This window comes from Columba livia, chromosome Z (assembly GCF_036013475.1).
Source record: "Columba livia isolate bColLiv1 breed racing homer chromosome Z, bColLiv1.pat.W.v2, whole genome shotgun sequence".
Taxonomy (NCBI): Eukaryota; Metazoa; Chordata; class Aves; order Columbiformes; family Columbidae; genus Columba; species Columba livia.
In genome coordinates, this window is record NC_088642.1 from 57,793,142 (window position 1) to 57,804,222 (window position 11,081).

At 39.3% G+C, this 11,081-nt stretch overlaps 1 protein-coding gene across 1 annotated transcript in view; it reads right to left on the reverse strand.

Moving 5' to 3' along the window:
• The window catches only part of CEMIP2 (cell migration inducing hyaluronidase 2), a 57,425-nt gene extending 53,577 nt beyond the window's left edge, over positions 1-3,848 (reverse strand). The window contains exon 1 of the mRNA XM_065045979.1: positions 3,700-3,848. The gene's annotated coding sequence lies outside the window, so the exon portion shown is untranslated. The remainder of the gene's footprint in view (positions 1-3,699) is intronic.
• Between the last annotated feature and the right edge of the window lie 7,233 nt (positions 3,849-11,081).

The window sequence follows — 11,081 nt, forward strand, 5'->3', positions numbered from 1 at the left end:
TTACTTCCTCTTAATGTGGTAATTCCACAAAAAAAAATCTGTGACTGTGATTTTGCCAGGTGGATATGTTTTCCGTTGCCATTAAATAGCAGAACTAAACTCTTCAAAAAGTTATATTCTTCAAATGCTTTTTTTTTTCTTTATCATTTTTTAATTAACACAAAGCACTGCTTATCCATTGGAAAGATAGGAGTCCAAGAATAGAAAATATTTACTTTTTATACCCTTGTGTACATAATGAAGAAACACAGACTGCAGATCAACATTCCCAGGCTTAAGCCTGCACAGCGCTCACTTCAGTGATACCTGGGTAGATGTTTGGTAATACTGCTGTATGGTCACATAAAGAAGAAATACATAATTTCAGAAGTCTGAAGGTAAATATATTGCATTCTATATGTATGCATGTATGTGTGTATATTTTAGACAGCACACACAACACATATTTGTCAGTCTTAAGCAAACCACAACTACCTGTCAGCTGTAAAAAAAAAAATAAACAAACAACAACCCAAACCTCTTATAGAATGGAATTATCACCCAGCAGCTATAATTTTTTAAAGTGATGCATAAATTTGAACTACAGTCCTTAAACCCTGTGCATATGCAAAAAATTGGACTTTAAGATTGCCTGAGTATTTGAAATCTCTGTATCAAACCCAAATGGCACACTAAAGCTTTACATTTTCATCTGGTATGACTTCTTTCACCGCATTGCTTTGTGTTTAAGCAGACAAAACCTTGGCCAAAGGTATAACCCAAAGCTTAAAAATAGCAAAAGACAGACTTGAAAGAGGTCATTGATGCAGTCACTATAGTCTGATGATTGCAAAACAAGCAAGAGGAAGCCAACTTTTGTCCTTCTATACAAAAAGAGGTACTAGGAATTGGGGGGGGAGGGAGAACAGTGGCAAATATATCAAGTGACTAGTTAAAATTATGTCCTATTATCTGAATTCCCATCCAGATCCTTGTGATTTAGAACATCTTACTGTTGGTCTATTGAGATAAGAGAGCAAAAATACATATTTCTTTCCTTATTTAAGCATTTCTGGCATATGTCCCAGGTACACTGTGGTAATACCTTTTCCTTATAGTAGCTGTGTTTTAAATTATCATGCTAAGCACATGGATTTTTAATTACCTCTCTGAGAATCTAACACATCAAGTGCCAAAAAAAAAATAGAGTTAAATTTCTTAAATAATGCAAAGGCTGTCTCGGTAAGGGGAAGTTTGCTCTTGGTAAAAGTCTGTTCTTACTTTGACATACTGGCCTTCAAACAGTTAACAGCAGTTAACAAAATATAACACCAGCTTAAGGGAGAAGACAAGAGTTTAAAATGCCTACCAGGGGAATGCAGAGGTAATTTCTAAACAAGGCTTAGTATTTAGTAAACAGTTTCAGTGTACCACGTTCTCTTGCCCATTGAGGGACCATACTTTTTCTTCATGCATGTCAGAACAAACCCACATACAACACATTTGCTTTTTATATGTCTATGAAAAAGTGTAAAGAAAACTATTAGAGATTTCATTTATTATTAATGAAATTAATAGCATTAAAAGCAAACAAAAACCTGTGTTGTGTGGCAAACACATTCACTCAGAAGTATGGAAGTTTGGGTTCAGTACTTACCTATCCTACACAAAAAGTCTTTTAAAATGTTGATAATGACTCTTCCCCATAGCAGTGATGCTGTCAGAAGATGTGGCCTCAAGACTGCAGTATCTGCACTGGGTGCCTCAAGAATTTCACCAACTTCCCTAAAGCTTCCCCTAATGAACCATTACTGAGTTCTGCCTAAATATTACCTGTCACTCTCCTCGCTCATTCTGGCTGTTATCAAAACTTTTACAGTGGAGAAACATGTCAGAATTTCAAGATTCTGGGTCATACAAAGAAGAGAAACCATTGAAACCCAATGAAAACTGACAAATGTTTAGTGTCTTCTAGATTTCTCCTCTGTATTCAAATGCTCACAGTGATTTAGCAAAATATTTTCAAGATTCCTGTTAATGAAGGGAGCATAGGCTGCACTGAAGGTTGAAAGGAGGATTCATAAATTGATTGTTTTTTTTTTAAATGGTTGAAAACAAATGTAAAGAGAAAATGGGGTAACTGTGAGGAATCAGATATAAATAGATGGAAAACATGAAGGGGAGAAAATAATTGAGACAAAGGGAAAAAGAAAACCAAACCAAATGACCACAATGCAGATATGGGTACAAGGAAGCTGTATTTTGCCTTTTGTGCTACTCCTGAAGGGCAGTTTGATGAAAGACAAAATGCAACAAATTCATATTGCATTAATTTTTGATATAATTTGAATAAAAGTCACAATTCCCCACCAGACCAATCCATTCACTCACATTAAGAAGCACAGATAATATTGTCTCACTGTGTTCACATTTTAGTTCAACTTTATTAAGAACATGTAACTGTGATTGCCTTCTGTATTTAACACTTTTTCCATGGAAGGCTTCCTTTGAAAGATGTCAACCTTCCAAGTCACTTCAATATTCATTTTTATGTGAATTGGGTTGACATTTAAGCCAAATTTAAAAGCAAACTGTAATACTAAATTTGGCTTGCTTTTAGTGGAAATATTGATGGAAACTGATGGCTAAATGAGTTACTAGAATCGTAACTGTAAGGACTATTGGCCCTATTTGCTTGTTTGGTCAAGAAAGAGAAACAATATGTAACAACATCAACAGTTAGGCTAGTCAGTCCCATGAGAGTTAAGAGTGCTGTGCTAATAACCCAAAAGGCACAAGCAACAGATCTTTACACGTCTCAGAAATTTTTGATAGACAACAGATTATGAGACGTTCCACAATCCCTATGGCACACTAAATAATTGTTAGATACATAATGGCTTGCCAGCCTTTAGCTGTGACTATTTGGAATATCTATGACCATTTATATGCTCAGTGTAATAGCTTTAAAATCATGCACATAATATTTATATTAAATAAACTTATGCCCTGATTTTTTCTTTGCTTTTTATGTTTTTCTTTGGTTAAGACTCTGTAAAATTTTCAAGAGCAGAGTTTAAACCACTGATTTCTGATGCCCATTCACATTAGTACATAAATACAAGTAAGCCAGATACATGACAAAATTGTGTTGTTTTAATATTGGAGAATAAAAGAGAGTCTGACTTCCACAGTACAGAAGTGCATTTTATGTGCTTTGCTTTTATGGTTATTTATCACACATCTGACTGAGGAGATAATATAAATATTTTCACAGGTAGAAAAGCTCAGGACTATTACGTAATTAAAAAGCATTAATAAATATCTCTGGAAAAAGAACGAAGCTATAATGCTTTGAGATTTTTGCCAAAAACAGATGTGAAAAGTGCTGAAAACCTGTATTTGCTGGTAACTCACTTCCTTCGAGAAGGAATATATGCAGGTAGAAACACTTCTTGTGTCTTTGAAACAGGTAAATTGCAGCCTTAGGAATCCAAGGTCATGTTCATTTCCATGGCACTAAATTCAAGTTTGAAAGAGAACTTTCCATCAAACACTGCAAAACACATTTCCTTCACAAGCTTTGCACTCTCAACTGTGATCACATTCAGATGACAGTCCTCAAAATTATACTCTTAAAAAACTTCTCTATAATTCAGTGGAAACACATTTGAGACACTTTCAAGTAATATTGTAGAATAAGGCAGTTATGTTCCTTACCTTGTTTTGTACTAAAGCAATCATATGCACATGTAAAACTGAAGGGGTTTCTTTCCAGTAAATTTTCAGTTTTCTGTCAGCACACCGTGTCACCAAATGGCTGACTGAACCTTTTTCCTTTTGGGAAAGAACAAATACAAAGGCCAATCACTCTTACAGGAAAAGTTATCTGCCGGGTCCGTGCATAGGATATCATCCTGACCTTTTGTTTTTTACAAAAACAGGAATTGAAGAGTCTCATATGAATGACAGCCAAATGTAAAAACAAGAAGTATTTGTTTGTCCATCAGAAATTAATCCTTTGATTCTCAGAGGTGCATTTTCAGTGCTGCAGAACATGTATTACCTTAAACAACTGGACATTCAGGTTGAGATATTCAGTAATCTGAAATCACACTTTTTCAGGGTCAGCTCCTAAAATAAGGGCTTGAGGTGAAAGCACAATGACAATTACTAGTTTTGCAGATCCATTTCTTTAAAAAACAACACAAAGTGATCATAAGATAGGACTCCCTATACTAGAGCAGAGTTTCATCTAGAAATGTAGCCTGTTTCCAACAGTAGCTGATGATAAGAGATGACAAGAGTATAAAAAAAAAATAAAAATAAAGTAAACATACATCAACAGTTGGTTGACTGCTACCTCATCTTCCAGTGATTTCCAGCTCTGTGTCACCATTGATATACTTCTTTTTACCAGCTTCTGTTAAAAAAAACTTGTTGCTTTCTGAACTCACATAACTTCATAGAATCCATGACATGCTGTGACAAGGAGTTCTGCAGCATAGCTGCTTCTCATAAGAAGAAATACCTCTTTCTGTTGGGTTTGGAGCTGCCACTTGTTTCATAACATACCCCATAGTTCCTATGTGGAAAGAAACACCTTCTTCATGACACACCATCACATTCTCTCATTCTCTTTTTTTTTTTCTTTCCCCAAGTCTAAACATATTAACAAAATATATTTATTTGTTCTTTACATGGAAGCCGTTTCATATCTTGCCATCCTTATTGCTCTTTTGCCATTTTTGCTGCACCTTTTTAAAAGCATGACAGAACCAGAACTGTAGTAGGCTCTAGAATATGGGTGCTTTGGATTAAAAAATCTGTTTTCTTTTTATTCTCTTCTCTCCCCAAATCATCTCTAAAGTATTCTTGCTTTGTTGGCCACCACTAAATATTGAGCTGATGTTTACATAGTATTCATTGTAATGTGAAGACCTTGTATCTGCACAATAACTGTTGAGAGCCCGTAACTGTGTACATAAACTTTACTTAGGATTTCCCAACAGCTTGTAAGTACCATATGCTACCACAATCAGACCAGCAAGTTTTTAAGAAGAAATGGCCGTTCAGATTAATTGCATGTCCCTACTCTGTGTCAGTTACAAAACAGTAACAATGCAAAAATGATAACCTTTGCAACACACCAGCTCTTTTAAGAAAATAGAACACCCTTCTTGTCTCCTCAAACACTGTCATTTAATTTTAGATGAACAATGAGCGGAAAATAAAACAGGAAAAATACCAAATAAAGTATATAACATGCTCAAGGCAAGAGTGTTCTCAGTGCAAGCTCACCACTCTTTATTCACTTCAGGCTAGATACCACTAGATCAGCAAAGTTATTTTCTGATGACCCCTTAATTTTCCTTCAAGTTTTCCTGCTACCAGACTATTGTTTCTCTCTTGCTTTTTGGTTCCACTCCCTTCCCCTGTTGCCTATTTTATTGCAGTAGAAGCACATTTACTAAGCAAGCCAGATGTAGATGTTGGACCGACACCAACATTTTATAGTTAAGTTCTACCTCCACAAAATTCCATGGAGCAAGCTGTATGGAACAAAAGGATTAAAAAAAACCCCAAACAAATAAACAAACAAAAAAACCCCAAACACACACCAAAAACTACAGCTGGGAACATACTACATGTTTGTAATGAGTCCAAAACTCGGACAGCAGTTTTCTTAGACAATAATTTCTCAGCTGAAACTTCAAACTGATCATACAGATGGCAAAATATCTGTCAAAGTAATTTTTTCCATGTCTGACTTACAGTTAAAACTTTATGGAGATCATAGAATCACAAAATGGTGTGTGTTGGAAGGTCATCTAGTCCAACTCCCCTGCAATGAGCAGGGACATCTTCAACTAGATCCAACCTGACTTTGAATGTTTCAATAGATGGGGCATCTACTGCCTCTTTGGGCAACCTGTTCCAGCGTCTCACCACCCACATTGTAAAAAAAATACTTCCTTATTTTGTTTCAATCTCCCCTCCTTTAGTTTAAAACTATTACCCATTGTCCTGCCACAACAGGTCCTGTTAAAAAGTCTGTCCCCATCCTTCTTACAGACCCATTTTAAGTACCTAAAGGCTGCAATACGGTCTCCCTTTAGCCTTCTCCAGGCTGAACAAACCCAACTCTCTCAGTCTGTCCTCACCGCAGAGCTGTTCCAGCCCTCTGATTATTTTCTTGGTCCTCCTTTGGACCCTCTCCAACAGGTCCATGTCTTTCCTGTACTGAGGGCTCCAGAGGTGGACGCAGGACTGCAGGTGGGGTCTCATCAGAGCAGAACAGAGGGGCAGAATCACCTCCCTTGACCTGCTGGCCATGCTCTTTTCGATGCAGCCCAGGACACAACTGGCTTTCAGGGCTGCAAGTGCACATTGCCAGGGCATGTCCAGGTTTTTACCCACCAGTACCCCCAGGTCCTTCTCTGCAGGGCTGCTCTCAATCCCTTCACGCCCCCCCCAGCCTGTATTGATACTGGGCATTGCCCCGCCCCAAGTGCAGGACCTTGCACTTGGTCTTGTTGAACCTCATGAGGTTCACATGAGCCCACTTCTCGAGCTTGTCCGGTTATCTCTGGATGGAATCCTGTCCCTCAGGTATCAACCTCACCACTGTCATCTGCAGACTTGGTGGGGGTGCACTTGATCCCACTATGTCATTGATGAAGATATTAAACAGTACTGATTAAAAACTCAGCTGTAATTTAAAGCAATCCCTGGGAAAAACAATGCTAAGGGTGTGGGTCTACAAAAAAACCCCACACAACCAAGCCTTTAGAGAATCAGAGGCAATGACTGCACAGGAACAGAAAAGCTCCTGCTGGCTTTATGTATTGCACAACCTGCCTACGAGAGTTGTTTGGCCAACATTTGCCACTAACTGTGGTGTTCTCTACCATACCTTTACATTTACAAGCACAAAGAATCACCAATGGTGCTGAGCTATTACAATGATGAGACCCTTCCATGGCTTCAGACTAAAACTCAGGAGGGGGCTAAGCAGTGCAGAAGCTTCTCATTGGCCTCTGCTGCAGAGATGAGCTTCATGCAGTCTTTGGACTAAACCTCCACCTATACATGATCCAGAATCATGCTCTGATCCTAAGAAATTAAGAACAAAGGTATCAAGAGTTGAACTTGGTAAAAATTATATAAACCATATGTTGAGAGCTACTTACACTTGCAGAAAAGGAGGAGTTCTTGAGCAGCACTGGTCAGAACAAGAAGTTGAGACTGGAAAAATTTGTGTGCTCTCCTTGAAAGTCTCAGCAGTTGGAACACCAGCCCTTAGACATTCACAGTCCTGCTAACCAAAAAGGCAAAGAGTCGGATACTCTTTTTTGCCAAAGCTATGAGTACTTTCAGATCAAATCGCTTGCTATACACAAAGCATTGTTTACTACTCAGTTATAGAGATTCTCAGGATGTTTGTTATTTTACTTAATTTCAGTTGTTTAATATCTAAAACTTTTGACATTACTGTTTCAACTCATACACTTTTCAAGAGACAAAAAACCATATTTTACATGTAAATTACTGGTTTGGGTTTGCTGGGTAAGGTTGGGTAGTGGGGAATGCAGGGGCGGCTTCTGTGAGAAGACACCAGAAGATCCCCCCATGTCCAATAGAGCCAATTCTGTCTGACTCCAAGACAGACCCACCGCTGAGTCTATCAGTGATGGTGGTAGCACCTCTGCTATATTTAAGAAGGGAAAACAAACAAACAAACAATTGAGTAACAGCAGCTGTGAGAGAGGACTGAGAACATGTGAGAGAAGCAACTCTACAGACACCAAGCTCAGTGGAGAAGGAGGGCAGGAGGTGCTCCAGGTTTTGGAGCAGAGGTTCCCCTGCAGCCCGTGGTGCAGACCATGGTGACGCCAGCTCTTCCCTGCAGCGCATAGAGGACCATGGTGGAGCAGAGACCCACCTGCAGCCCAGGGAGGACCCCACTCCAGAGCAGGTGGATGCCTGAAGGAGGCTGTGACCTGATGGGAAAGCCTGTGCTGGAGCAGGCTCCTGGCAGCACCTGCGGTTCCATGGAGAGAGCAGCCCAGGCTGGAGCAGGTTTGCTGGCAGGACTTGTGACCCCATGGGGGACCCAGGCTGGAGCAGTCTGTTCCTGAAGGACTGCACCCCGTGGAAGCCACCCATGCTGGAGCAGTTTGTGAAGAACTGCAGCTCATGGGAAGGAACCAGCTTGGAGAAGTTGAAGGAGAACTGTCTCCTGTGGGAGGGACCCCAGGCTGCAGCAGGAGAAGAGAAGGGGAGTAAGGAGTAGCAGAGACAACGTGTGATGAACTGACCACAAACCCCATTCCCTGTCCTGCTATACTGGTGGGAGGGACGATGTGGTGAAGCCAGACATGGAATTGAGCCCAGGAAGAATGGAGGGGTGAAGGGAAGGCTGTTCAAGATTTGCGTTCACTTTTCTGATTTGTTTGGTAATAAATTGGATCAATTTCCCCAAGCTGAGTCTCTTTTGCCTGTGACAGTGATTGCCGAGTGATCCCTTCTGTCCTCATGTCAACCTAGGAGCCCTTAATTGTATTTTCTCTCCCTGTTCAGTTGAGGAGGGTAGTGAGAGAGCCGCTGGTGGAACACTGGGCAGCCAGCCAAGGTCAACCCACCACGATTACATAGTAGTTTCATTATTGGTGGCACGTCACTTTCACTGAGAGGATTTTAAAAAGGCTTTTCTCTGTTCATTTCGTGGTTCTGATAACAGCTTACTTCTAGTCAGCTTCACAATTTGTTTTGTCTGCCACAAGTAACCAGGGAAAGAAAACACTTTTTCAGAATCAGAGGAACATGACAATAAATCATAAATCGTCTGAAAGACAGAAAATACAGAAATCACTTCCACTTTTAAAATTTCCTTCTCAATGTAAATGGTGCACTTGCTGTAGAGATAATGAATTAAAATGAGATAATGGACACAAATGTCTTTGCATACAGTTATTTCAGATCTCTTCTCATAAAATATCATCAAATTTGAAGCAGTATTACCTAATCCATCTATCCTGTATATTAAATACTCAGTGACTTGTTGCTAGATACAAGTCTAAAGGATTATTCATTAATAATGACCTCTTTTTTGGAAAGATATGTCTGTATATGGTCTCCAAAGTTTTAAGTTTTGGGTTACCACTCCTCTCTCATCCCCCCCCCCACCCCGAAATGAATCCTATTTTATTTGATGTATTTACAATTTAGTGTCTTTAAGGTTTTTGTGAGATACTACAGAAATCTATTCAGGCAGTCTTAACATCTGCTTTGGAAAGCCTGCAGCCCTACAATTAAGTTTCAAATACAGACTGCTTATCAACTTAATGACAGAGATTGCTGACTGGTACAACAAAAGGCATGAGAAGTGAATGGCTACCATACGTCCCATGGGTGCTAATCCTGAAGTTCAACAATGACATTTTAAAGGGAAATATTAGTAATTACTATACTCCTGAAAGGGGAAAAAAAGAAGTTGGTATGATTGATAACTCCCCATCACTGTTCGTTAGTGCCATATTCCAATCCAAACCTGGAGTGGAGCAGATACTTGCTCTTTGGAATTGCTTGCCTGGAGAAAAAGATTTCTTCCTCCCTTTAAATGCATTTAACTTTCGTCCTGGTATACGGGATGTTCCTTTTACTAGCCAAATTTTCAAATGTTTACTCAATAAGGAAGGCAGACAGCTACAAGCTTTCTCTTTCTTACTTTGTCAATAAAATGCTGACTTTTTCACATAGAGTTGACAACACCTGAAACTTCACAGGAGGCCCATTTCTTTGTACTACCCTTGAACTAGAACTTAAGAAGTATTTAAGATCTGAACAAAACTGTCAGGTGAAGGTCATTTTTGTTTCCCTTGGACTTGACCATGGCCAAGGCATAAGAGACCCCTGGAAAAGATGATGATTCCTAGGCTTTGCACGGGAACTGGAAGCCACAGAAGCTTAGGAGGAAGTTATGGCTTAAGGCTCTTTTAAACATCAGATAATGCTATCAAAGGAAAAGCTGCATCTTACTATGGACCAGGCAATCTAGAGCATGAGTCTGCTACATTTGATGGCTGGCTGACACTTAGCAACATGTTTGGTCTTCCAGTTGCAGCACTGAAATCCCCTGTGGATTACAAACGGCATAAACTCAGAGAAGTTGTGGAACTGCAGAAGCTGAAGTTGTGTTCTCTCCTGTCACATACCCCACGGTATTAATCAGTGACGACCTCAGGCCTCTTTCATTAGCTTGAAGTTTAATTAAATGTTTGCCTTCCAGCCTCAAGATTCTCTGTTCTTTCCAGAAAGCCATGACTACATCAGAATCAAAGCTTTCTTTTAAAAATGAAGTATTTTTAGCTTCTATTTTGAAGCTGGAGCTTGGAAATATAATTTCTGTGTCCTTTGCAGGTTCAAAATGCAGGAGGTAAATCAAAAGGACAAGGCTTGTGCTAGTGTGTCTTGAAGGAGAAGGATAAGCTCAGGAGTTTTTGCGGTCCAACATATGTTTCTAATATACCAGATTGGGCTGGGCTTGAGTTCACTAGTTCTTCCTTGTTGAAAAGACTCATAAACATCCTCAGGGAAACAGATCTCTTATAAACCTTTACAGAATGCATTCTATTTGGAACTAAATTCCAGACACACTATCTACACACAGGTCCACAGGGAACTTCTTTTTTTTTTTTTTTAAACTATCTTCTTGATAATATCATTTCTACTTCACAATGCAGTATTGTCTTCATATAATTCTGCCAGTATTGTCTCACAAACAGTACAATAATTAACTACTACTTAAAGGGTAGCGGACAGCTAACAGGAAACAGAGCCATTCATCTTTCAGTCAACTTCAACCAGTACTCCAATAGTTCAACAGAACAATGGATTTGTGTTTATAAAGTGCATTAACAACAAAGTGCAGAGAAATTGCCTGCTGCCACTGTGGGGAAGCAGACTGAAGGCAAGCAACCTTCTCAGTCCAATTCTATGCAAGCCTATGTCTGTTCTGTAACAATTAGTCTTACTTGATATTCTCAGTAGAAAGGTCAAACCCAGGAAGATTAAACACACCTTCTTGGGATCTACCTGTT